Source organism: Triturus cristatus, chromosome 1_1 (genome assembly GCF_964204655.1).
Source record: "Triturus cristatus chromosome 1_1, aTriCri1.1, whole genome shotgun sequence".
In the NCBI taxonomy this organism is placed as follows: domain Eukaryota; kingdom Metazoa; phylum Chordata; class Amphibia; order Caudata; family Salamandridae; genus Triturus; species Triturus cristatus.
In genome coordinates this window covers 1,154,717,482-1,154,744,544 of record NC_140579.1, presented here as the reverse complement: position 1 = coordinate 1,154,744,544, position 27,063 = coordinate 1,154,717,482, and the positions used below count along the sequence as shown (strand labels likewise).

General features: G+C 48.0%; 1 long non-coding RNA gene across 1 annotated transcript; it reads right to left on the bottom strand.

Annotated features, from left to right (window-relative positions):
• Positions 1–19,181: 19,181 nt before the first annotated feature.
• Positions 19,182–26,519, bottom strand: LOC146871772 (uncharacterized). Its single transcript, XR_014959601.1, has 4 exons — positions 26,336–26,519; positions 21,365–21,457; positions 21,121–21,249; positions 19,182–19,452 (listed from the first exon to the last, which is right to left on the bottom strand). It is a non-coding gene; the product is annotated as an uncharacterized LOC146871772 (long non-coding RNA).
• Between the last annotated feature and the right edge of the window lie 544 nt (positions 26,520–27,063).

Genomic DNA, 27,063 nt, shown 5'->3' with positions numbered 1-27,063 from the left:
ATATCGTTTAATATCAGGGAGAGCGACCCCCCCATCGTACCACGGTAGGGTTAGTTTGGCGAGAGCGATCCGCGGCCGCCCATCCCAAAACAATCGACGCTGAAGACACTCCACCTCCCGAAAATAGCGGGCCGGCACTACGTCCACAGTGTTCTGTAGGGCGTACAAAAAGCGTGCCAGCGACATCATTTTGAACAACGCCGCCCGGCCGAGTGGCGAGAGCGGCAGCCGCCGCCAACCCGCCACATCCGCCCTTAGGCACTGAAGGGGGGGGAGAAGATTCCGCTCATACCGGGCCACCGGGTCTAGGGTTATAAAGATTCCCAAATACTTAAACCCCCACTGCGCAACCTGGATAGGGCACCCCCGCGGAAGGGGGGGGCCTCCCCGGAGAGAACGTACACACAAGACTTAGCCCAGTTAATGACCAATCCGGAGTTGCGACCAAAGGAGCTCAACACATCCACCAATACAATGAGCGATTTGCGCGGAGATGCAAGATACAAGAGGATATCGTCCGCATATAGGGACACACGATCCTCGTACTCCGGCGTCCATCTAAGGCCACGCATCGAAGGGTGCCACCGCAGCCACTCCGCAAGGGGCTCCAAACAAAGCGCAAAGAGAAGAGGCGACAACGGACATCCCTGTAGTGTGCCCCTACCCAAAGCAAAAGGAGCCGACACCCGTCCGTTGACCACCACCTGTGCCAGTGGGTTATCATAAAGCAATTTCACCCAACCGATGAACCCCGGGCTGAACCTAAACTTCGCCAATGCTGCCCAAATATACGGCCATTCCAAGGTGTCAAACGCCATGGTAGCGTCCAGGGACGCCAAAATGGCCGGCTCACGCATGAATGGCGCACTAGCGAGGACGCCATGCAGTCGCCGCAGGTTCAAAGCGGTATTGCGATGGGGTATAAAACCGGATCGATCCTGATGGATCAGGTCGCCCACGACCCGGATCAGGTGATTGGCCAGTACCTTGGCAAGGATTTTGGGCTCCGCGTTCAACAAAGAGATAGGCCTGTAAGAAGTACACCGATCCCGCGGCTTCCCTTCCTTATGGATAACAACAATAGTAGCAAGATGTTGGTCAGGGGGGAGGGAGCCCGCCGCCTGTGCCTCAAGGAACATGTCCCGGAGATACGGCGCAATCTTATCTGGGTGCAACTTATATAATTCGATGGGAAGGCCATTAGGACCCATGGCCTTGCCAGAAGCAATAGAGCGAATGGCCAAAGCAATCTCATCCGGCGACGGGGCCGCGTCCATCAATAATTTATCCTCATTAGATAGAGATGGCAAAGCAATGTCTTTAAGCAGCAGGCGAGAGTCTTCCTCCGATCGCTCAGAGACCGGAGAGTAAACCCCGTGAAAATACTCCGCAAAGCAATCAACAATATCACCGGGGTCCGTCACACACACACCATCCACCCTCTCAACAACCGGCACCACTCGACTCGCTCTCTCCTTCTTATCCAACCAGGCAATCAACTTCCCCGCCTTATCACCCATATCGTACAAACGCCCCTGTTGCTCCCTGCTCATACTCTTAGCAGATTCAGTAACCAGCGCCTTGTAGTCGGCCTGTTTAAGCCCCAGCACATGCAGTCTGTCATCCGTAACACCTTGCTCCAAATCGATCTCTAACTCGGTGATCTCATTTTCTAGTCGAACCACCTCTTTCGCCTCGCATTTTTTGGTATGGGAGATGAGAGACAGGGCCTGGCCCCGGAGCACCGTCTTAAAGGCCTCCCAAAGGGAGACGGCGGAAGACACCGACCCCACGTTGTCGTTAAAATAGTGTTCCAGGGACCTAACCAGGTCTGCACGGATCGTGGGGTTTCGTAGGTACCAGGGGTTGATCGGCGCCACCCTCCCCACCGCCCCCATGGCGATATCTAAGTGTAGCAAAAGAGGGGAGTGATCAGATATACCGCGGGCCAAGTGTCGCACCTCCCCAATCATCCCAGCTTGGGCCGCAGGCACTAGCATATAGTCAAGCCTCGAAAGACTACCGTGGGCCCCGGAGTGGAAGGTATATTGTGCTTGTCCAGGGTGTTTCAACCGCCAACAATCTATCAGTCCCAGGGTATCCAGAAAGCCCCCCAGCCAGTTCTGGGCCCGAGGGAGGTCCCTAGGGGGGTGTCGATCTTCAACTCCGGAAACCACTGCGTTAAAATCCCCCCCCAAGACCAAAACCCCCCCCCGGAAGCCCAAGTAGCAGGCGCCCCAAATCAGCAAAGGTGGCCGTCTGCAGGCCCGGCGGCACTTAGACAGTAACCAGCGAAATCAACTTACCCTCCCATCTCCCCACCAGCGCAGTGTAGCGCCCTCTGTCGTCGTGGAGCACCTCATCCACCTCCAACGGGAGAGAGGTCCTAACTAAAATGCCCACTCCCCTCGAGCCAGAGGTGAAACCAAAATGGGCCAGAAGGCGATATCCTCGCCTGTTCATGGCATGGAAAGAGTTCCCTATGAGGTGCGTCTCCTGCAGAAACACAATGTCAGGCGAAATACGTTTCAAGAACTGCAGGACCACCCCCGCTTCATCCTGTCCCCCAGCCCATTCACATTCTGTTGTACTCTCACATGAAGTAGACGCTGTTAGCCATGTAAGATCTTCTAGTACCTTTATTCCAGTTGTACAGCAAGATGGTTCACAGGTACATCAAACAGGTAGAACAGGTAACAAGATAAGGTGAGTAGGGTAGCCCAGTGGTCAGTCCTTGGTACTATGTCACAGCAAACACCTTTGTGGTATCAAACCCCCTTGGTTGTATCTAACCCCACCAGGAGCAGCCTGCCTGCTGCTCAGCCCATCTGTAACTGTCATCTGTCACCCAGTCAGACTCCCAATGTTCTATGCATCACAGCATTCTCAACATTAAACTGGTGGTGTTTTGAAGGCTTTGAAAATATGTTTTTGCCTCATGATTTTACGTCGATTTTAAAAGGATCTGCAGTGTTTTTGATCCATTTATTGGCTGTTTTCGATGTGATTTAAAAGTTTTGTGGGCCATTCTCAGCGTGGAGAATTCACACCAAGGAAAGTGTGTGAAGTGTAGTTGCAAATTGGGGACGACTACGAGTTACGTGGTGTGGCAGGTGAGACATATTTTTGTTTCGTTTTTTACATTGATTTTAGTCCGTTTTGAGGCCCCTGCTCGCGGTGACTCTCAACCGCCTATTTAAGTTTAAATTTAAACGTTGCACGAGCTGTGCTTGGCGCGTGAAAGCCTACCTTCACGAAGACGTTCGCGGCTTCTTATGTCTTCTATTACGTCAAACGAAGTCTTCATACTGCTGGTTGTTAGACGCTGGGCACACAGAGCGTGCCGTGAGCCACTCGACGCGGCGTGTGAATACGTGCCGCCATTTTGAGAGGTTAACATTTATTTTTGCCAACCACGTAATTGCCATTGGAGGCGCGTGCCATATCCGCCAACCACGTAATTTTGCCTACCAAGTTTTTTTTGTTTCTCCACGAGCGCTGTTTCTACGATAAAGTTTCCAGAGGACAGACGGTGTTATGTTATACATCGCCGGTGAGTGGCAGTTTTGATGCTGATCCTTTCAGTTGCAAAGCATTTCGAGGCTGAGTTTTGATGTCGCTTCATGTGAACTTGGGGAAAGTCAGATTTTCAGAGGTTGTTCTTGATACACGACTTTGGAGCTGTTCATATCTAATTGGAGAGTTGGAGACTGCACAACATGAATGGCGTAAATGTTTTCGGGTGAGAGATCGCTCACCGGTGTGGCATACAATTTTAAGATGTTCTGCATTTAAAATGTTTGCAAATTTTATGTAATGTTTTTTTTTGGAGTGTGATTTTCCACAGTATTTGTTTCCCTTCATATGGGAAGGTCATGTAATGTCGGGGTGGTAATCACAGGTTTATCTCTAATTTCAGGGATGTGTTCAGTTTACGCTCATTGCACAGTTACAGTACCCTTAGTTTAGGGGTGCCCATTAAGTGTTGTTATTGGGCTGAAGCTACATGTATGCCAGGTTTAGTAGTGAGTGTAAAGTTGAGGTGTTGTCCTCAGTGGTTCTAGTTCTAGTACCTTTATTCTAGTTGTACAGCAAGATGGTTCACAGGTACATCAAACAGGTAGAACAGGTAACAAGATAAGGTGAGTAGGGTAGCCCAGTGGTCAGTCCTTGGTACTATGTCACAGCAAACACCTTTGTGGTATCAAACCCCCTTGGTTGTATCTAACCCCACCAGGAGCAGCCTGCCTGCTGCTCAGCCCATCTGTAACTGTCATCTGTCACCCAGTCAGACTCCCAATGTTCTATGCATCACAGCATTCTCAACATTCTACTCCAAACACACACTGTGGCTGAACAGCAGGAGAACTGGGAAACTGCAAGATATGAAAATACTATGCAGGGCATAACACATTCCATGAAAGAAGTCTCAACCCCTTACCCCCCATCCCCCCCAGCACAAAATATCCCCCTCCCGGAGAGCACAATCATAATAACACAACAGAAAACATTACCCCGCCTTGTGATGCAAACAAACAAACCCCAACCCCACCCCATCAACCCCAACAAAACTCCCCCCTCCCTGCACCCCTGCGTGAGCCCAAACAGCCCCCCCCAACGTGCAGTGTGCCTGTCGCCCCAATATGAAACTCACTACAAAGAAGACAAGAAAAACCCCAGAAGGAGGAAAGGGCCCCAGCAAGCCCCCCGCAACCTCCAAATACCAAAGGGCAAAGTGTTACAAACTGGAGTCCAGTGCAGCCACAGGTGCAAAACGTTACCAGTCCGGTCCATAGCCATGATCCCAGTTCTATTCCTACTCCGTCGAGCACTCTCCGCTCTCCGCCATCCGACCTTCCCGACCTCGACCCCTAGGTAGGGCATCCAGCCACTCTCCAACCGCCTCCGGCCGGCCAAAGAAATGCGAGCGACCCTCTAACTCAACCCGCAGCCTAGCCGGGAATAGCATCGCATATTTCAGCTCCATGTCCCTCAAGCGCCGTTTGATGGCCAAAAATCCCAACCGTTGCTTTTGAACCGCTTGCGTGAAGTCTGGGTAAAAGCTAACATTAGAGTTCTCAAACTTTAATGGCCCAGCCACCCTCGATGCCTGAAGGATAGCATCTCTATCCCGAAAATTAAAAAGTCGGGCAATGATAGGCCGCGGGGGAGCACCCACCTTGGGCGCACCACCCGGAATCCTGTGGGCCCGTTCCACAGCGAAGAACTTGCTTGGGTGCTAGATGAGTCACCACTAGATCCTCCACAAAAAGATCCGCAGCAGACTCCTCCGATCGTTCGGGCACCCCAATAATACGGACATTATTCCGCCTGGCCCTGCTTTCGGAATCCTCAAGGCGACGATCAGTCAGGTCACTGGCGAGCCGCAACCTCCGCACTTCCGTCTGCAAAGCGGCCACATCCACAGTTAGGCTCGACGCCGCTTGAGTCAATGAGTCGACCCGGTCATTTGTTTTGGACAGGTCCGCTCTGACCAAATTCACATCAATCAACACCGAGTCCAATTTATTAGCCAGGGTATCAAATTGCTGGTTCACAGTCGCCTTCATCTCCTCAATGGCCCCCATGACATCCAGCAGAGTCAATTCGGACGATGCGCCCGAGGCCTCCTTGGGCCGCTCAGGCGATTTATGTGATCCACTAGGGGATCCCTTTGGCTGCGCATAGCGCTCCATGTTGTTGGCCTGGGTATAAGCTCCCCTCCGGGTAGACTTGGGTTTCAGCTTGTCGCCGTCCACTCTCGCCGCCATCATCCAGCACCCGGAGGAAGGCCAGGCGACCAATGCAGGAGATCCGGGCCACCAACTGAAATAGGCCCGTTTACAGTTCGAGAATCAGGCCATGCACTCCGTCCTCGGCGCTGCTTACCCGAAGTCCCGACGTCAGTTTCCGCAGATCAACTCGAAACCGAAAGTGAAAGCACGGGGTCCGGGGCAGGCCCAGACTGGCATGCCGCTGTTGTTCACTTCGCACCCGGGCACCTCACCAACTCGAGTTCGGGACCAAGGCCGGAGAAGGCCGCAAACTTCAGATCGCCACCAGTCCGGTTCCCGGAGTCCGATTTCGATTTGGAAAACGAGTGGCACCTTAGCGCAAGATCATAGACAAAAGCCCGTCTAGAAAACCAGGATTATGACAGGATAGACGTGGGAGGTTGCGGAGGCCCTCGGGAGCCACAAGCCTACGCGGCCATCTTGGTTGCGCGCTAGGCTCCTCCCCAAGATCAGGTTTTTAAAGCTACCAAGAAAGGTGTGGTATAAAAGGAAGGCTGTGCTTAAAAAATTGTATGTAAAACATCTGATGCCTAGGCAGGCAACATTGAAAACATAAGACAATAAGTCTCGCATTTAGGAAACTCTCGTAAATGCGATACCTATTGCATTGTAAATGCATGTTTGTAAAAACACCCCATGCCGCGCTTTCACTTTAATGTCAGCTGCGTCCCTTTCCTTAGATGAGCCGAGTCTAAGGAAAAGGGGGGGCTGCTATTAAAGAGAAAGTGTGGCATGGTGCAGTTAAAAAAAAAAACACGAATAAATGGTGAAAAAAACAAATATGCAGCCACATTCTGAGCCCCAAATAAACCAAAGGGGCCGCTGCCACGTGCTATGGGAAAAGAAAAAAAAAGCATTGTGAGAGAGGGTGTCCTGCCATTTAACAAAGCAGTGCTCAGAGGCTGTAATTAAAGCCTACCAAGTAACAACACATGTAACAGGGGGTGTCACCATGGGAGGTTACAAAATAAGACAAGGCGATACTAAGGAGGGACTACTAAACCCATTGACAAATGAAAAGCCACAGTTTCCAAAGGACAATGACACAAGCCAATGAAAAATGTGGGCAGAGAGTGGGCGGAGCTTCAAGTCAATACCTGAATACAGCATGCCTCGCAGTGATAGCGATACGTTTGAGGAGACCCGGCCCCAATGCTGTGTTTGACAGAAGCAAGCAGTATTGAATAGCAAATCCAATTGGATTGCACATAAGAGATTATCTCTACCTTGTTGAGGATTCAATCAAATAATTTCTCTGGTGTCTGTGACCTGGATACTTCCATTTTAATAGTTGTGATTGACCTGGTTCAATGATAAGCACTTGACCAGATTTAAGGGACATTCATTATGTACAACTCTTCGTCCTGAAGATGGTCTAACGGACATTGATGCCACAAAGACTGAAACGTCAACAAGTTCATCTATTTCCGCAGTTTTTGTTTGCCCTAAGGAACTGTTCCCTGTTTTGTTCTGGATTTATCATTTACATATAAGATTATTCTGGAATAGATGTTTACATCTATGACTTGAAGGCACTATCAGTTTCTGTATATTATTTATCAGCCTATGTCATGATGTTTTTATATAATTCATTGTACCCCTTTATACTTTGAGAAATCCATACCCGTGGTTTAAATTATTATTGATTACTCATATCAAAATTATTGAACTGATGTTTAGATGAATCTTTTGTTAGCTACCAGTTGGGGCTTTCCAATTAAGTAATTTCTTTGAATGATCTGATTTATTGTTTGGAATAAAATCCTTGTAGGCGCAGTTACTCATTATCAGCTATCGTGCCAAAGCCTCCAAGGGTAGATTGGGTTTCCCACTTTTTGTTTCAATGCCCTGCCCCCCCAAAAATATTCCAAAAATGATTCCAAACACTTTTGGTGTCTGGCAAATAGTCAAATGGTCATTTCACCTTCTAATTTGTAAGCCCAAGTGACAGAAGCCCAGTGGACTGAATTTATTACACAGCTATATCACACCAATGGGTCTACTAATACGAATTGTGTTCAGGATTCCTTGTCGGATAATCAGCTAATGTTGTCCCATGTAGAGACAGATTCTGAAATAATTAGTAACATGAAACCATCGCCTGTGGGGGGACCAGATAATGTGCTGCCTACAGTATTTAAGGCTAATCCCCCACGGTGGGATGCTATCAGTTCTTCCTTTCCACAAGAGGATACAAAGTTATGATCCTTCAAATTATAGAAGGATATCCCTCTTGATTATACCCTCTAAGATCTGCACCCAAACTCAGCGGAAACAACCAGAGGCATGGGCATATGGAGCAGGAATTATCCCAATAGAGCAAGGCGGTTTCAGACAATATCCTTCTACAGTTGACCATCGCGTTGCCCTTTGGGGAGCATCCAGGATGTCGATGGAAAAGGTTGGTAAGCTTTGCTTCTGTTTTGTTGACTTTTGGGCTGCCTTTGACTGTGCAGATCAAGGCTTTCTTTGAGAAACTGTGCAGCTGGGGTAATTCATTGTCACTATTTTCTTTTTTTAATTTTATATTTTTATTGGTTTTCCAAAAAACATGATCCTGCCATCCCTCCCGCCCCTTCTCTCAGCTTCGGCTTCACAGTAAGTCAATAATTACATAAAAGTCTATCACATAGCTACCGCTGTACCTAACTCAGTAATACAGAGATTCAGACCCATCTAGGGATTCATTTCTAGTGAGCCGTCATGCCCCAACATAGATCTAACAATTGCAGGATATCATGTAAAGCCTCAAACCATTTGTCCCGATACACCCTCCCCCCCCCCTCCCCTACCACCGGTGTGTCTTAACTACTTGCAGCGCAGATATATAGGAGCATCCGATTCTCCTGGTACAGGTAAATCCACAGCAGTAATGCAGTACAGACTAACATACTATTATTGGAGCCCAATAACCGTTCCACAGAGCATACCCAGTGTTACTCTACCAGTCTTGCGGAGCCTGGTGAGCACGCTGGACCTTCCAGGGCCGAGCCCTCCTCCGAGTCCATCTCAGGCGCCTGCAGTGCAGTAACTTAGGCCTCCCACGCCCTCGCTGCCTCCAGCGCCTTTTCGTTATTAGTTCGCAGGGCCTGTTGTAGCCTGAGTGTATCTTCACTCAATGCCCATTTGAGTAATTCCGCCCTCCACCTCCCCATGCTGGGTCCTCTTGCTGATTTCCAGTGCGCAGTGATCTCTCTCTTAGTTAATAATAGGCCCAAGTCTATAAACTTGCTCGTCACCTTCGTTTTAGAAGTATGCGGGAACCAGTGCAGTAAACAAGTTCCCTGAACAGGTTCCACGTGACGGTCTGTGATTTCACAAAGCAAATCAGTCACTTCCTCCCAATACGTTCCCAATCGTGGACACCCCCACATCATATGCTGAAAGTTGGCCCCCTCTAAACTACATCTCGGGCACTGGGCAGGGTCCATTCCAAAATAGTGATTAATCTTAGCAGGTGTTAAGTACGCTCTATGCAGAATATAAAACTGTACTAATTGAAATCTGGCGTTCCTCGTACTTTTCCAAGCCCTCCTAACCAGCTGGGTCCATGTCTTCTCGGGGATCTCCTTGCCTAGGTCTGCCTCCCATTTCCCCCACAGCTTGCGCAATGGATTCAGCCCCTCAGTCAGCATGGACTTGAAGGTTCCCGCAGCCATTACCACATACTGGCATGGTATCGATGTCTGTGGCTCCGACAATCCCGCCTTCCAGTAACGTTGCATAGCCGAGACTAGTGCTGAATGCAGCAAGTAATCCCCCCCCGGGAGGCCATATCTATCCTGCAGTGCCTGAAATGGCAATAAGACTCCATCTTCATAGAGATCTCCCAGCACCTGGACTCCCAGTACTTCCCATTCAGCCAATGCCGTCCAGTCCCCGACATGTGGGAGGGCTGTGCACATACCCAGCGGAATCTCTGGGGCATTCGGTCGGGCGATCCCAGCTCTGCGCTGGCTCCGGTTCCAGCACAATCTCAATGTCTGCTCTTCATTAGTAAGCAGCTCAAGGCGCAGCCTCTGCTGTAGTACTATAAAGGACAAGATATGGCGTGGAACCCACCGTCCCTCAGGTCCGTCCGGGCCCCGGAACTCCCGAGCCACCGCTTGAGTGAGCCACTGCAGTTGGGCTGCTAAATAGTACCACTCAAAGTCCGGCACTGCCATACCCCCGTCGGCTCTTGGGCGCATCATTGTAGTCAGCGCGACCCGCCGTCTGCTAGACCCCCATATAAATCCCCCAGCCAAGGAGTGGAGCTGCTTGAATATGGAACCCGGCACCCAGACTGGCAATGTCCGAAAATATTACAATAATCGAGGGAGCGCCACCATCTTCAGGAGCGCCACTCGGCCCGCCACTGAGAGCAGCAATGTACTCCAAAACGCAAAGCTGCTCCTAAGTCCTCGTATGGCCCTACCCACATTACCCTCTAGCAAGTCCTCAGGGTTATGATAAATGTTAGTGCCAAGGTAAGGTAAACAGTGGTGCTCCCAGCGAATGCCCGCCACCTGGGATGGGCCCACCTCTGACGGGACCACCGGAAACAAGCAAGTCTTCGCCCAGTTCACACCCAGCCCTGAGAGCCTACCAAATGCATGGAGTAACCGCTTCGCACCCTCCAGGGCCGCTTCCGTATTTGCCAGAAAGATTAACAAGTCATCAGCATATAAGGAGGTAAACTGCGTATCCCCACGGAGATCTAACCCGGGGTAATGCCTCCCCAGTCTGGCATGGGCAGCCAAAGGCTCAATGGCTAAGGCAAACAACAACGGAGAGAGCGGGCATCCCTGTCGCGTTGCCCGTCCTATCAAACAAGATGGGGAGATCGTCCCTCCTGTACGTACTCGAGCCGTTGCCGATCTATAAAGAATCTCCGTCCACCCCACAAAGGAATCACCAAGACCGAGAGTGCGAAGGACCCGGAACAAGTAAGGCCACTCGAGGCTGTCGAATGCCTTTTCAATATCTACATAGAGAACCGCCGCAGTGGGGACTGTACTATGATTTTCCCCCAGGATACGGAGGAGGCGTCTCACATTAGTCGCCGTAGTGCGTTTCGGGATAAAGCCCGCCTGGTCACTATGGACCAACAGCACCATATAGGGAAGGAACCGGGTCGCGAGAATCCTACTTAGTATTTTATAATCAGATGTTAACATTGATAACGGGCGATAGGCCGACCTATTCAAGGAGTCTGTCCCCGGCTTCAACAGCGGGATAATGGTAGCCTCTCGAGTGGAGGCATATACAGAACAAACAATTGGTTCTGTCGGGTGTGTACTATTTCTTAAAACATTGGATCAATCATAGGTTAATTCACATAAAGGACAAATTCTCATAAGCAACACACATAGAGACCAAAAGAGGGGGTATTTGAAAAGTTTTATAAATTACGTCATTTATAAATCCCCACATTCAATTTGCACGGCTGTCACGACAAAAGGTAAACTGTAATTTGTGACAAAGTGACATGTGGTGCTCAGTGCTGTGGTGAGGTGCGTAATATATACAAAGTGACTTTCGTGGTATTGACGTTTCTTTGATAAAAGGCCAGAATACAACGGCTGTTTGAATAGTTCTGTAGACTGAATAAATGGGTCTTTATACAGAGTCTTTCAGCTGGTCCAGGGGATATGTCGACGTTTCAACCCAGGAGGGCATTACTGTCTTAGTCAATGTGGGTCTTCATCAGGACAAGGACAATGGGGACAGCCTACCAGGGCCTGGGGTGATTCAGAGGGCGAGTGTGCACGCAGTAGCAAGGGTGTACTGCAAGAATTCTTCCAAATTTGGGCTTCCCAGTGAAGGGAATCTACTCCTGTCTTCTAAAAGTTAAAAGATCGGTGTGGTGAAGGGTCACAGGCAATCGTCCTGTCTCCTGTGATCATGAAGATCACTGTGCGATTCTAGATGAAACCGGGAAAAACGAATTATTCCGGTCCGCGGGTGCAGGCAAACGTCCTATCTACTCCAGCTACGTCCTCTCGAGTGGAGGCAGGCAGCCTCCCCAGGTCCCGGGCCTCCTGGTAAACCGCCAGCAGTTTAGGGGCCAAGATATCAACATACGCAGCCCATCTGTACCTGGCGTTTTCTTGCGCGCCATATGTGTAATCGCACTACGTATTTCCCCACTGAGATCTCCCGTCCTAGTGAGTCCTCCTCGAGGCGCTGCAGTCTTACCTCAGCTAGGAATTCCTCCAGCCCGTGTCCTGTAGCTTACTCCCGTATAGATCTGCATAGTAATCCAAGAACAGCCCGTTAATCCCCTGCTGGGTATACTCCGGTGCTCCTGTAGGTGAAGTCAAGGCCAGTACAGGCGTACCCCTCGGGGCCGGGTTGGCCAACCAGGCCAGCAGTGTGCTCGCCTTATCCCTTTCCGCATGCGCCCGCACCAAGTATGCTTTATGTTCGAAGCAGCGCAACCTTTCCACTTGTATTGCTACTCCCTCCCTCGCAGCCAAGACCTCGGCCTGCACCCCCGGGCTCTCAGGGTGGATTTTCTCCACCTGACGCAGCCGTAGCTCCTCCTTTTCTATATCCTGCAAGACTGTCTTCCGCACACCCACCATTTTAGTTATGCATAAGCCCTCTACCACCACTTTAAAAGCATCCCACTCCAGTGCCAAGGTCGATGCTGTACCCTCATTCTTGAGGAAATAGTGCTCTATACCCTCCTGCACCTCAGCACGGAATACCGGGTCCTCCAAGGCCTCCGGGCGCATTTGCCAGGTAGGAATTGCAGGCCTCTACCGAGTCCAGCATAACGCCAGCAACAATGGATTATGATCCGAGATCGTCCTCGCTAAATATTCGCTGTGTCTTACCATCGCATGAATGTCCGGGGTGCATAGTATGGCATCCAACCGCACATGCAAGTCATGCAGTGCAGAAATATAAGAGTAGTCTCACTCCCCTAAATGTTGCACACGCCATGTGTCTATCAACTCCCACTTATCTTGCCAGTCCTGTTGAAGTTTCGAAAGCATATGTATAGGCGCCTCAGGCAACCGAGGGTGAGACCCATCCATCACGGTATCGGTGATAGAGTTGAAGTCACCTCCCAGTATCACCGAGCCAGTCAAGTAGGGCGCCAACTTCTCCGATAGTCGAGCAAAATAGGTCGCCTGGTCCACATTAGGGGCATACACACTGCATAATGTCACATCTTTCCCGTCCAAACGCCCCATGACAACCACAAACCTCCCCTCTGGGTCCACTAACTGCTGAATCAGTTGGAAGGGAACCCCCGCCCTAACCCATATCAGTGTACCCCTATTGTGAGAAGTTGGCCTGGTATCTGCTGTTCACTAGTTAAAGTGACCACCTTGTACCATGCCAAGCAACCCTTATGGTGTGGTTGTAAGTCAACCTTTTCGGACTAGCTGCCCTAGTGGTAGCGTAGACTAAGCAGTCTTTGAGGCTAAACTCGTTAAAGCGTGTTAAGCAAGCTGTTTTACCATATGTAACCCCCCTTTATACCAATGAAAGGACACCACACAGATATATATTCAAAATATATATGTATTTATTACTCAAAGTATCCCCTAGACTCTTTATGAGCACAGGAGCACAAATCGTTAAACAAGAAAGTATTACAATATACAGAATTTGCACTTTATATGGATGGGCCCTGGTGGCCACTCAAACCATATACTAAAATAGTGGTATAAGTACCACGACTAGGAAAGGGAAAAGGCCTAGGGCCTCTAGAATCGCTGGGCCTACAAGGAGCTAACTTCAGTTAGTGACCAGGAGGTCCACGGGTCGCGTGTGCAGTGAGGAAAGTTACACGCGGGCTCCCATAGGCTTTCAATGGGTGCATAAAAGTTCAAAAGTTACTGCTAGAAGGGTCTTCTGGATGGACTACGAACTTAAGACTTAAAACACAGACACTACAGATGTTTCTCTACACTTGGGCACCGGAGTGCCAGCTTTACCTCACCCACAGGAAGCGGGTGCATAGGTCTCGAAGTGCGTCGGGTTTCGTCTATCTGTTCAATGGAGCCTGGTGACAAAGATGCTGCAGGCGGCCGGTCCAGAAGAGATGCGGTGGATCCAAGGGTGGATCGGAGTTGTAGAAGACCTGAAAGCAGAGGGGACAGTGTTCACAGTCACTAGCCAGTGACCGGCGTGGCACCAGGTAGGTACCAGGCGATGTCGGGTGCAAACAGGCAAAGAGGTGTAGCTTGTCTCCGCAGCCACGTGGTCCCTGAAGGTCGACGACGTCCAGGAGTCTGTCCCACGCAGGCTCTCGCTGTCGGCGGTGTCGGCGACTCGAAGGAAGCAAACAAGCCTTGGCAAAAGCAGGAGTCGTAGGAAATGAAGAAAGCTGATGGTTCTGACCAGCAAGGTCAGAGGGGCTGCTCCTTTGGAGGGCAGCAGGGGCCAGTCTGGAGCAACCAGACCCGCATCGTAGTTTTCAAGTTAGGTCGCCAAGATGGCCACTAGCCAACGGGCCAGGGTCCGGTTAGGCGCGTCGAGTTGCAAAGTACAGAGGGGCCCCACGCAGATCGTGGAGATGCTGGAGGGCTCACCTTTGGTGCAGATGCTGCTCAGATGTTGGGCTTCTCAGGTCCCAAAGCACAACTTGGAGGGAGCCTCTGTTGTTGCGCTTGCAGCTTGTTGTGGGTCTTTCAAGATGGCTGGCTCCACGTGTCTCGGTGCCTCCACGGGTTCCTTCTTTGCAGGGACTGTGGATCGGGCTGTGAGAGGTCTGGAGATCCAGTTCTTGTCGGGCTCTGGGCTCGGGCTCCGGCAGGAGGCGGCGGCAAAGCAGACGTCGAGTAGCTGGTTGGTGCTTGCGTTAGCAAGATGGTCACTCCCTGACCATAGGGGAGATTTCCTTCTGTCCTCTGTGCAGCAGAGCGTCGAAGTTCCCGTCTTCTTCTTTGTAGTAAGTTGATTCCAGGATGTCTGAAGTCTTAGGACACAGCTCCTACCTTTAAGCGGATTCTAGGGGCCGGACTACCTGCTAGGTCCCTCCCTAAGGGTGGGACCAGGAAGGGGGGTGGTTACACCCCCAATCCTTTGTACAGCTCGCTCCAGGTCCGGGGCTGGTGTGCCCCAGGACCGGTTTGAACTGGCATATGCACAGAGGCTCCTTGTGAGCCTCAGGCATGTCTGATTCTATTCAAGCCCTACCTGACCAATACACAAAATCCTGTCTGGGGTGGTGCACGCACCTCCCCTGGCAGGAAACCCTTTGTCCACGTCTCCCAAGCTGGAAGGACTCCCAGCAGCAGGAGGGCAGACTTGTGTCTGTGGTGGCAGCGTCCATTTTGTGGAGCTGAGGCTATGTCTGATTTTACCCGGGTTTCAGGTACTGTACATGTCGTGTCCCTCTAGAAGGGTGGAATGCTAACCCCATTGCCAGAATTGGCGAGGGGTTAGTATTCCAATTCGTATGACACCTTACTCGACATGTTTTGATAAAGCCAAACCAAAGATAGCATTTAACCGCGAGGTTCATAATGCACTTAAGAGTATATGGTAAGGCGATATCTGGAAACGGTAGAAGGAAGTTGTTCCGACCACTGCAGACAGGCTCAGCTCATGCCAGAGCACCATCTCACATGGAACCACGCACTCTGCCTTCAGGATTGTTAAGGCCTGCCATAGGAGTGACTTATAGGTTAACATGTGTCCCATTTAAGGTTAGGTATAGGTATACTACACCTAAGTAAGAGGTGGTTATACCAAATTACCCCAGCTGAGTGATCAGCCAGTTGTGTCAAATTGCTAGGCCAGGCCAGGGGTGGCACAATACATGCTTCAGCCCCTGGTAGGCCTTAGATACACCAATGCCCTGGGTACCTAGTGTACACTGGTACAGGGGCTCACAAGGTGATCCAATTCAAATTGGTTATGCACCTATAGTGCATAGTGTCAATTTAGCAGAGAGAACAGCAGGCTGGGGGTCTGATTATCAGGCCCACAGCCTCAATATGTCAAAAACCAGTGAAGCAAAAAGCAAAAATTTGGGGTGACCATAGGATAGCAGACTCTACTCTCCTACACCTATCAAAAGCAGATTACGTCGTATAAAAAAGCTGCCCTCTCCACCTGCGCTGGAATGCCTGGCCTTCAGCTCGGTCAACATGGGTTTCCTGAAGGAAGGCAATCTGCACTCCCCTACACACCAAATAAGCATGAACCCTGTGGCGTCTCAACATCGTATGCATCCCCCGTACATTCCACGTAAAGCTCTTTAACTCAGGTGATGACCCCATTGTGTTGACTATCCCTCATCCACAACTGCACTCCCTCCTGTGGCACACCAGTGGTTCTAACTACCGCAAAAACAACCCTCAAACTCTCCCAACAACCCCTCCCCAGAACAGGTTCTAAACAGCTAGCAGGACCCTGTCCTATAGTGGAGTAGACTGGCCACCACCGCCCTGGGCTATCTTCCAGGTGCCAGCGGTCTGGCCGGCACCCTGTGTGCTCTTTCCAAGGTGTAGAAAGGTGTCAGGCCTTCCGGAGCAACCTCAGTCCGCAGCTACTGTTCCAGGTAGTCTACCATATTGTCCCCTTCCACTCCTTCTGGCAGGCCCACCACCCGTATGTTGTTCTGCTTATTGTGCCCTTCGGCATCTTCGGCCCTCCCCTCCAGTACCTGCAACCTGCGAGTGACTTCCCCCATCTGAGAGTCCAGTGCTTTCTGGGGGGGTTCCAGGGCATCCAACTTGGTCTCAATCTGCTTCACCCGGTAGGCCAACTTCGGATTATCCGCCCGTAGGAGGCCCAGCCCCAGTGACATCTGGGCAATGTCTACTGGAGTGCGTCCTTTGTGTCCGTGATAGCTTTGAATATTTGGTCCACCTGGTGTTGCATCAGCCCCTCCGGGTGTGATTCAGCCGCGTCCTGCTTCCGCTGCATGAAGCAGTCAACAAGCGGGGACTCCCAGACTGGGCGTGCTGCCCGCCCCAGACAGCGGTGAGTTGCGCTCTGATCCACCGAGGTCACCACCTATCAGGCCACCACAAATCTCAGGTGCACCCTCACCTCTTTTGCCTGATCTCCTCTGGCTTTCTGCACTCGTCAAGGGCCGCAGCAGCACTCCCAGCCCCCGATCCGCGTTTCAAAAGGACCCTTGAATCTCTTTTCAGCTCTAGCACACCTCCAGCCAGTTGCTCCCCCTGTGCAAGCGTCTTGAAAGGGTGCACCTCCGTGGCACGTGCTCTGTCACTCGCCTCCTGAAGCATGTCCTCCTGCCGCAGATAAAACCAAGATGGCGGCTCCCCTCTCTGTGCCTCTGGTTCCCACCACTTTACGGAGTTTTGTGCTGCGCGGCTGTGTCAGGTCCCTCACCAGCTTAGACTCCACTGGATGGCCTCCAGAAGCCGCTACAACCTTCGATCCTCTAAAGCTCCTCCGCGTCCGTTCCAGTGCATCCCACATTCGCGTCGCGATGCTCTCGGCTCAGCTCGTGTCCCCGGGATCCACCAGCATCAAGAGCGAGCACAGTCGGGCACAAATTACAGAGCCCCGCCGATCAAGCCCTTCTGCATTGGGGCACACTTCCTCCCGGGTCCCGTTCACAGAGCTCAACAAGGCCTTCAAAATGGCGGATCTCTGCGACCTCGGTGCTCCGATCCCGGAGATCTCACAGTCGCCTGGCCCAGGACGTCCTCTTGTATTTCCCCACAAGTCTCCACACACGATCGGCAGATAGCGCGGGCCACTCATCCGCCTCTTCACCCCAATGCCGTCATCTGCTGCTCACTTGTATTTCACCCGTCAGTCGGACCCTCTCAGTCGTCGCGGCCCCGCAGCTCCCGCTCGGCGCCGTCCCTAGTCAAAAAGGAAGATCATCCTGGAGTGATTCTGGACTCATCTGATGACTTCAGCCAGGCTATTCCTGTAATTATCAGGGGAAGTCATCCCAAGCCATCCTGAAGTATGCCCATAGGGCAGAATATTTAAATGAGATGACTCTTACTGTAATCACAAAAACTACTCTAGGATGGTGTTCTGATGACTTCCACTGGCAGGGAGTGATTACCTTTTACAACTCCACGAATACTAATTGACAACTTCAGGAGGATTGAGAATTACTTCAGGATGGGCTCTAGACAATTTAAGGATGACTTGATTATTCCTGGACGATCCTATAACCACTTCAGGATGGCTATTGATTACTTTAGAATGGCCCTATCACATTTTCAGTATGAGTGTAGATTACTCTAGGATGATTTAATGACAACTCAAAAATGAGCATGGATTACTCAGTAGTATTTAAGGACAACTACAGAATGAGTGTGGATTAATAAATGACACATAAGGACTTTCAGATGATTGTGAAATATTCTTGGATGATTTTAATCCAATTGAAGGACAAGTGTAGATTACTCCCAGATGATTTAATTAATAATATAGATTGCCTGTAGATCACTAATAAATAATTCCGGGTTGGATTACACCTTGACAATTCCATGTTAGGAGCACATTAGCCGACTGCCAATATTGCCTCGCAAGGTCCCACTAGTAGTTTACGAATATGGATTTGCTGGTAGGAAAACTTTTGGAGGACCAACTCCTCAATGTACTTTCCTGAAAAAAACAGGCAACTTGGATGTAATATGCCTTTTTTACACAATACCAAGATTTTTTTGCAATGCCACGAGTTCTAAAGTAAGGCCCAGATTTACAAAACTGTCACTGAACGAAGTGCAGCACCCTAATGGGATGTGTTGCATAACAGGGAGAGTAGGAAAGTGTCATGTCTATCCCTCTCACTAGCACCACTGCACCATTAGGCAGCTGAGAGCCATGCACACACATTGGCACTATAATGCAATGTGGTCTGCGGGAGTCTAGCTTAGGTTTTGTAATGGAAGGTTTTGTAATGGAAGGGTACCCTTCCGTTACCCAAAAAATACTATGTCTAGACAAACGTGAAACGTTTCCCATTTTGGATGAGTGTTGTACCAAATACCAAATTTGCTCTGGTTTGCAAATCCTGAAAAGGATTTTGATTCAGGTCTGCATTATAAAACTTAAGCAAACCAGACACAAAACTTCTATAAATCTGGTCCTAATAATCAGATTAATTTTCTCCTGCTTTAGAAAGATTACTTTTTAAACTCTACAGTGAGGGGTAGACACTTGTATAAAATAAATCTGTGAATTGCTATTTTTGGCTAGGTTTGTGCTGTAGAAATATCACAAGCACCATCATACAAAAGAAGTGGTCTGCAGCAATGTCATACCTTTGCATTCAGATAAGCTTAACATGTGCCGCTACTCCCATACTCCTGACTCACTGGGATTTGCCTTATTTTGAGGTACAGAGCATTATCTGACGCTGTTTGACATGGTGACCATTTGCAAAAGACTAAACAAAACAGTGGTTAAAGGAAAAATGATTAAACGGGATGTGTCAACATGTAATTTTATTTATCTAAAGCACATATTTGGCCCCACAGGGGTCAGAATACCAAACAAGAGAAAAAGTCCAGAAAAAAAAATCCAGGGAAAAAAGGCCAGACTACTGCAACAAGAACAAATGGCTTAACGAAAACCATCAACTTTGTGGTTTGATTCTAGATGCAGAGTTTTCCATAATCCTCTTCTGGCATTGCAAATTTTTATAGCCAGCTTCCTTCTCATACTTCTGATGGCCAGCCGTTGCCACTGCACACAGACTTCATAAACTCTGGAAAAACAAAATAACATACATCAGTATCATGCTACCACCACTATTTTTGAATTTTAATAGCGCTTCGCTGCCTATAAAAAGTTCAAATTTCATTATTTCATACAGTGTGCCAGATGAGATATGGTTAGGGTTACAGGGTTCCTAAGTGAAACAATAAGGTCACTTGGTCAAAGAGGCACAGGTGAGAGCAAAGCATTAATGAAGAGGGGGGGCAGAAGGTGAAGAAAGAAAAAGTTCCTTTATGAACTTATGAGTGAAGCAGCAAGTTGTGTATTCAGGAAATCTGTTGGAGTTTCAGGAAGAGGACAGAAATGTCCACCTTTAGCAAAGGTCTTAACTTTTGTGCGATGAGATCTCTGATGATAAAAAGTTGGGTCCCCTCCAAATCTTCATATAACAATTAGGGCAGCAGGAGTGGGCATGGCTAAGAGCAGGGTTACTTTTCTGTAGCTCAAAATTTGCACTAAATGTTTGAATTATAAAAGAGCAAACGTGACTGACAACAGAAATTGAATACAAAGCACCACCACATAACTGGTGTTTAGCCCCTGGTCCCTAATGACAGTTCTAGCCCCAAGTAGCAGTCTGTCGTCCCGGCCTCTTTCACCCTTTTGAAATGCTGGAGTACTTGGAAGAAAGACTGTACCAATGTAGATGCATTGAAACAAACATGTGCCATAGTCATGTTCACTAGACACTGTCATGCTTCCTCTGCAAACAGAAAGTACTGCTGCTCGATTTAATGCGCTCCCAGCGTGCGCTATACATTTAAAACAAAATCTGGTCCCTGTGGCAGTGAGGGGTAGAAGGGTACCTAAAGATTAACGGTCAGCACCGGCAGGACCCGGCCCACTTTAAGACCTGGGGGCGGTAGTCTAGGACCGCCTGTTTTTTTGTTATGCGAGGCCCGGGGCTCATAATCAGGGTTGATCCTGGCCTGCAGGCTCGCCCCCATAACAAAACAAAAACAAACAGGCCCTTCACTAAAGCCTAACAACTTTCCTTTGCACAGAGCTGCCCCACTGGAAGTTTGCTGCTTCTGTCCATTCATTTGCCATAAAACATAAGTATCGTTACACCTACAACAAGCCAGGACTATTGGCTTTGTCAATGGGTGTAATTTGCTTCAGATAAATAAGCAACAACTCGCACTTTGGTGTATACAATACTAAAGATTTTACTCGTTTTTGGTGGCGAAGGCTGTGGCCTAATGTTAGAGCAGTCGACTCAAGTTAATAAAGCAGGTTCGAGCCTGCACCTCCTGTGATTTGAAAAAAGTTTCCCCTTTATATTTTAACTGCTGCTCGATTTAATGCACTCCCAGCGTGCGCTACATATTTAAAACAAAATCTGGTCCCTGTGGCAGTGAGGGGTAGAAGGGCACCTAAACATTAACGGACCCGGACAACTTTAAGACCTGGGGAAACATTACCATTCTTGAATTTGTTATGGTAGACAGGACTGCTTGAAAATGCTACATGCCCATATAAACATGCTATAATGAAAAGTAAAATAGGAGTTTTGTTTAAAGTGGCCCATTTGGTGAACAAACAACAAGGGGAATAATGGGGGGGGGGGGGGGGGGGGGAGTCGTCGTACGATTAAGTTCTGCAGGTTATATGGCCAAGAAAAAACCTGGCTTTTAATATGTTATCAATCACTTACCTTTCAAAGAATCACCCGCAACTTATAAAGCTCTCACTTCTGCCTGAAACGATGTGCTTTTCATTCAGGGACACAGCAGTGCAATCCATTCACTAGCTGTCATTTCTGCTAATAAAGGACAGTGATTTCCTGGAGGGTCAAAGAAAACAATTATTAGGCATATACATGAGGGAATTAAGCAAAAACAAAAAATGGAATATGTGTAACTGTTACTACAGTGGTGTAAGTTCTGTGTTTTACTCACCTACATGTAACCTTTTAATGGTAGATGAATTGGAAGTTCTGTTTTTGAAGACTTATTGGTAACGCCAAAACGAAGAAGAAATCCACATCAATGCTGAAGGAGCAAAATTAAATTGATTGCAGACATTTTGTAGGGTTGACTATTTGAACACTGAACTGAACATTTCTCTGTGTAGATACATTAAGCATGGAGCATATTATGCCCTTGCAAACAGGTTCAGCGTGAATAGTCAGTTCTTGAGTATGATCCCATTTTTTGGACACCAAATCGATAACAAATGGAGGTGAATTCACAGTTAGAAGTTACATCCTCAACTGGAAAATGCATAGGAAGCTGTTTGGGTTCTGTCATTTAACAAGTCGGAGAGCGTTCCATTGCATGAGTTCAAGGAGGTGAAGGAGCGGAATCTCGACAGTGCCGAGAACAATCAGTGTGGTTAGGAAATGATAAAAAGCTGAACTTGCGTTGTTTGAGCCGATATATATCTGGATAATTACCTGGGATGTCCCATGAGCAGCACTGAAGGCATGGATTAGAAATGTGTCAAGAATCTCATTACTGGAAATCTAATGGCGATAGTAAGATGCAGGAGTATTTCTTGACAGATTGTATAGTGCTCTAGTATTAGAGTTTAATTATTTGTCAAGGGTGGGGTAGAAAGCATAATGAGGATAGTCTAGGTTTGTAAAGAGATAGCAATATAAAGGACCATATTACACAGCTACCTGTTATGGATTTTTACATTGCATGTTCATTCTGGGGTGGTTACTTAAAAAAAACTGTTGGCTTCAAAGTGCACCTAAAAATGAGAACTGGTTGGAATTAGAATATTTAGGTTTTATCTTTAATAAACAATTTGTTCATTAGAAAAATCGAAATGGCGAGGGTAAGTGGTTTTATGCTAGTCTGCCTGCAGTGCTTATGGCATCATTATAGAATTACTGCAATTGCCATTTAATTTACAGATTTCACCAGAAAATGTTGTTTCTAGCTCTAAAAGATACAAATACTGGTAGATAATTAGCCATACAATATGCATTTTTTTTATTCAGGATTTAGATAACCTTGCAGCAGAGTGGTTTGGGGACTTGTTACGGTTATAAAATCCGTATTTCACAGGCAACTGTAAAACAAAAATTGCATATTTCACGGTATCCTACAATATATTGGTTGTTCTAACACAGCTTTTTGTTCAATAGAAAAAAAAAACACCAAAACCTGATTGAATTTATATATTTGCTGAAAAAACAAAAAGGTTAAAGTAACCTTATAGTAAGTGGAAATGTTCAGTAACATTACGTTGAAACTCAAAAAAAACACAGAAATTTGCCAGTCATAGTTCTCAAGTAACTATAACTCACTTCCCCACCATGCACAGCTTTCTTATCAATAATTTAACTGAAAATGTCACAGTGATCTTATCAATGATGGTATAGAAGATGTCATGAGTGATATAAATGTGGGGTAGTTAGCAATGCCTGGCGAGGGCACAGGTTATAGTTACTTGAGATAACCCTAACTGGTTTATTTCAGTTTTTACCGTTGAAAACGGTATGTTGTTATTGAACATTTCATATAACTATAATGGTGCTTTGGCTTTTTTCCAGGGAAGTTCTATTTATATTTTAAACCAAAAGTAATATTTTATTACCATATGTAAAGCCAGCCGTCCGCACGGTCAGGGCTTGTGGCCGACCCATACGGAGGCAACCCCCCCGCAAGGCAGCCAACCCCACACAGGGCACGGCCATTCCAACATTACATACTGGATTGTGTGGCTGTCCATGGGCAGCGTGTGTAGACATAGAATGTTGGCTGTGCAGATATATATAATGGTGTGCATACTGTTGCAGATGATGTAGACAATTAATGCTGGGTGTATCAATATATGGGACATACTCGTGGTTCTGCAGACTTGTGGTTCTGCAGACTTAACACTTGGTGTGCAGTTATAAGTTACGTTGAGTGGAGTTGAATAAGGGTGATGGCGAGTTTGATAGCAGAAGAGGTTATCTAATAAAGAGGTGTAACAGGATGTTAAAGAGGCACCTTAACTCAAGATTGCCATAGCTTTACTCCCCATCAACTATAGCTTTCTTACGGAATTTTATTTCTCTTTATGTTAGCTTATGATGGTGGTTCTGTGGATGTACTATAGCGAACATGAGGTTAATTGTGTGGACATCTGGTGCGGCTTGTATGATGATGGTTGTTGTAAAATGTGATAAATGGGTGCATAGTGTTTTTTTGCTGATGTATGATGGTGATGTGCTGGTACATGATGGCATTTATGTGGATGTACCCCGGTGGAAGTCTGGAGTATCTTGTTGGTATCGTGGTATGATGGTGGATAAGTTGTCCCAAGATGTTGGTTGTGCATACCTATAATGGTGAATGTGTTGGATAAGGACAGAGGGAGTGTGGACATGACAGTGGGTGAACCTTACCAAAGTGGGTTCATTTGATGTATGATGGTGGTGGTGTGCAAATATAGTGGTGGTTGTGTTGGTATATGCCAGTGGTTGTATGGATAATCTAATCACAGTGAGAATTGTGGTGGCTGCAGACTGAGTTGTAAACAGCAGGAAAATAGGCAGAACAGGTGGGCCAATACACACATGCTTTATTTAGTACATAAAATGTATTTGTAGGCAGGGCAATGACCCAATTCTGTAACTAATTTAGCTGAAATCATTACAATATGAACATTATGACGGTGGTCGAATAAGCAAAACCAGAAAGATTACAGAAGGTATGGAAATAGACATTTGGGCAGATGGCTGACAGGCACAATGGGAGTTAGACACATGGCCTGCTCCTGGCACTTACATCAAATGGAGAACGGCAAAACATTCTCCTTCCAGAAGCCCAGGGGCATAGGAGATACAAAATTCCTGGGGGGGGGGGGGCATGGAAAACCTTGCTTGCACGTGTGTGTGCGCGCCCATGTGTGTGTGCACGCGTGATGCATGTGTGTGCATGCCTGTGTGTGTGTTTTGAGGATGCTCGCTGCAAGAGTGGTAAAGCACCCAGGCAAATACTGTATTTTCCCAAATCTTCTTAATTTACTTCTTCAAATCTTACTGCTGTTTCCAGGCCTGGGTCTTCAAGTGGGCAGGTAGGGTAGGGCTGAGGAGGGGCAGTATCAGACAGCAATCAACAAAGGACCTATCTCCCTTCCTCTCGGAAGTGCAGACTGCAGTTAGCTGCGGCTGAGATTATAAACAATTCCTGGAGGGTAGCAGTGCAACAAAAAAGTGTAGGGGGCGGGTGGCCTCTGACTGTCAGATTGGTCGCAGGTAACTGGAGGCTGGTGAAAGGTCATGTGCAGTCAGGGTGGGCCTTTCGAGCTGAGCCCAAGCCCTGGTCACCAATTTTCTGAGGGGCGCATGGAGCTGTGTGCATTATGGTTATGCCAACAGCAGCGCCCTTCTCACATTGCTACAGCCTTGTCCCTGCCTGTTTGCTTCTGTCTGATTTACCATTTTAAAGTGGTTTTAGTACTTCATTATCATATGGCAGGTGATATTAATACCCCTTTAGACCATTTCGTACCCTCCCTTCACACTCTGACCCCTGCTGGCTAACCTCATCAAACGCATCATTTGCCTGGCCAGCTAAGCTAAATGTGATTTAGGTGAGCTCCGGGAGGTCCGGGATGTTTGTGTTCAAGTGCGAGTCCCTGCTCACCCAGGTACTGACTAGTGTACACAAAAGTAACCCTCTGTTGCCCCATTCAATTCACTACCATCAGCAAGGGTGCCAAATGTCCCTCGCCCAGGGCGCTATCTGAGCAAAGGCTGGCTCTGCCTGCAGGGTCATTAGAGGTAGTGCTTTGGACGCTAAAGGCCCTGTGAATTAAAGATGGGCACAATAAATTATTGCATGTTCTCGTTCCCCACCCCACCCTTGTCCCCTCTGCCCCCCCACCCCATCCTAAATCTGGGGGGATATGTCCCCTGTGTCCCCCACACTTCCTACGCCCATGCAGAAGCCTGTGCTGATCTGGCACTCCCAAGGGAGTGGCAGCTCTTCCGATGCAAATCTAGACTTCCACGAGGCACAGCAAATCAGGTTGGACCTGGTTTTGGTCACATAAGAAGGCCTCAACATTTTCATGGAGGGCCTGGCTTCTCAACATCAAGCCAGTCCTCTCATATTAAAAACACTGCGAAAAACAAGAGCCTCGTTGACTGCACACTAGCACAGGACGCCAGCTGCCAAGAGTGCTCAGAAAAATAAAGTTGCACTTAAAAGTATTTAACGAAAGTCGCAATATGTAAAACAGTGTTCCTTAAAAGAAGGGGCCAGCGAGCATTGAAGATAGCTGGAGTGTGCTGTGACCGCGTTTGCTTTGCTCTATCCCTTACGCTTCAAGCAAAAGTTAATTTCCCAAAAATATCTGAAGAACCATACATCTCTTCTTATATAAGAAGTCGCTGCTTGAAACTAAGCTTTTGTGTGACCGTTTTGCATGTACTAGATCCCCCTTCCTCAAAACTGAAAGGGGACGGTTATTTTATCTAGCAGAGATCACGCTCGCGGCCGTTGACCCCAATTAAGATCATCCGAACATCTGAATCCAAACACATGGAAAAGCGGATAACTTGCCTCCAGCATGATGTGGCGTACTACTGGGAAAACCTCAACGAAGTCATGCCTTTTTAAACACCAAAATACATTCCGCGCTATATTGGGACACGTGGCAATACAACCCATCCTGGAGACGATGTGACCCAACAGCCAGAGCTGCGAATTTGGAGCTGGGGAACCAGCTTGGGTTTTCTTTGGCTTAACACCCTGTGATTCTGGGCAAATCACTTGTCTTCCGGGTGCCTACCAAACAATGAATGTGTCTTTAACACGATTGGTGCTCGCATAAAGCGCTCCGATAACTTCAGGGCGAGTTCGCGCAATATAAAACTACCCGCAAAAAAAGGCTATCCCAGAACCGTGCCCCGCAATTAATACCTGATACCTCCTGCTAGATAAACAATCTCCAGTAATTTTGTTTGTAAAATCTTCCCGCATCAGTCCGGATAACCAAGTTGCAGAAACCACAAAGCAATCGCCATCTCTCAATCCCCAAAGATCTCGACGGCTCTCTCTTGCCCTCGCCATCACAACGCTCACCAAACATGGCTTTCCAACTGCAGAATTTCCGGCGTTACCGGAAGTGCGTGTGTAAAAAAAAATCTGACCAGTCCCTATAGTCCAATAGCACCTTTACAGACGAGTGCATGTGAAAGGATGTGGAAATCCACATCTAAAACAGTGTGAAATAGTTTGGCATTTGGCTGTGTTTGATGTGCTAGTTTGAGATGCATTTCTGGCACCAACAACGTCCCCTTTCTTCTACTTATTCTTCTCGGTATTGCATTATGGGGCATGTAGTTTCAACGGTAGCACCACGTAACCAATACATAACCATGAAAAACGGCTGCGGAAAAGGTCAGATGGAAATAACATAATTATGAGTTGGTACATATTTTTTAATCCTATGCCAAAAATTGAGCTTCTTAGTTTTTCAAGTATGCGCAAGATTTCTTTACTACATGTTTTATGTAGCGGAAACTTGCTTTACATGAGCTCCAGATTAAATCACTCAAGGACAGGTCAGATCTTTTCTCTGGGCACGGGGATAGTACATGATTTGTTCAGAACGACAGGATGTTGACCTGACGCCTGGATTCAAAAAC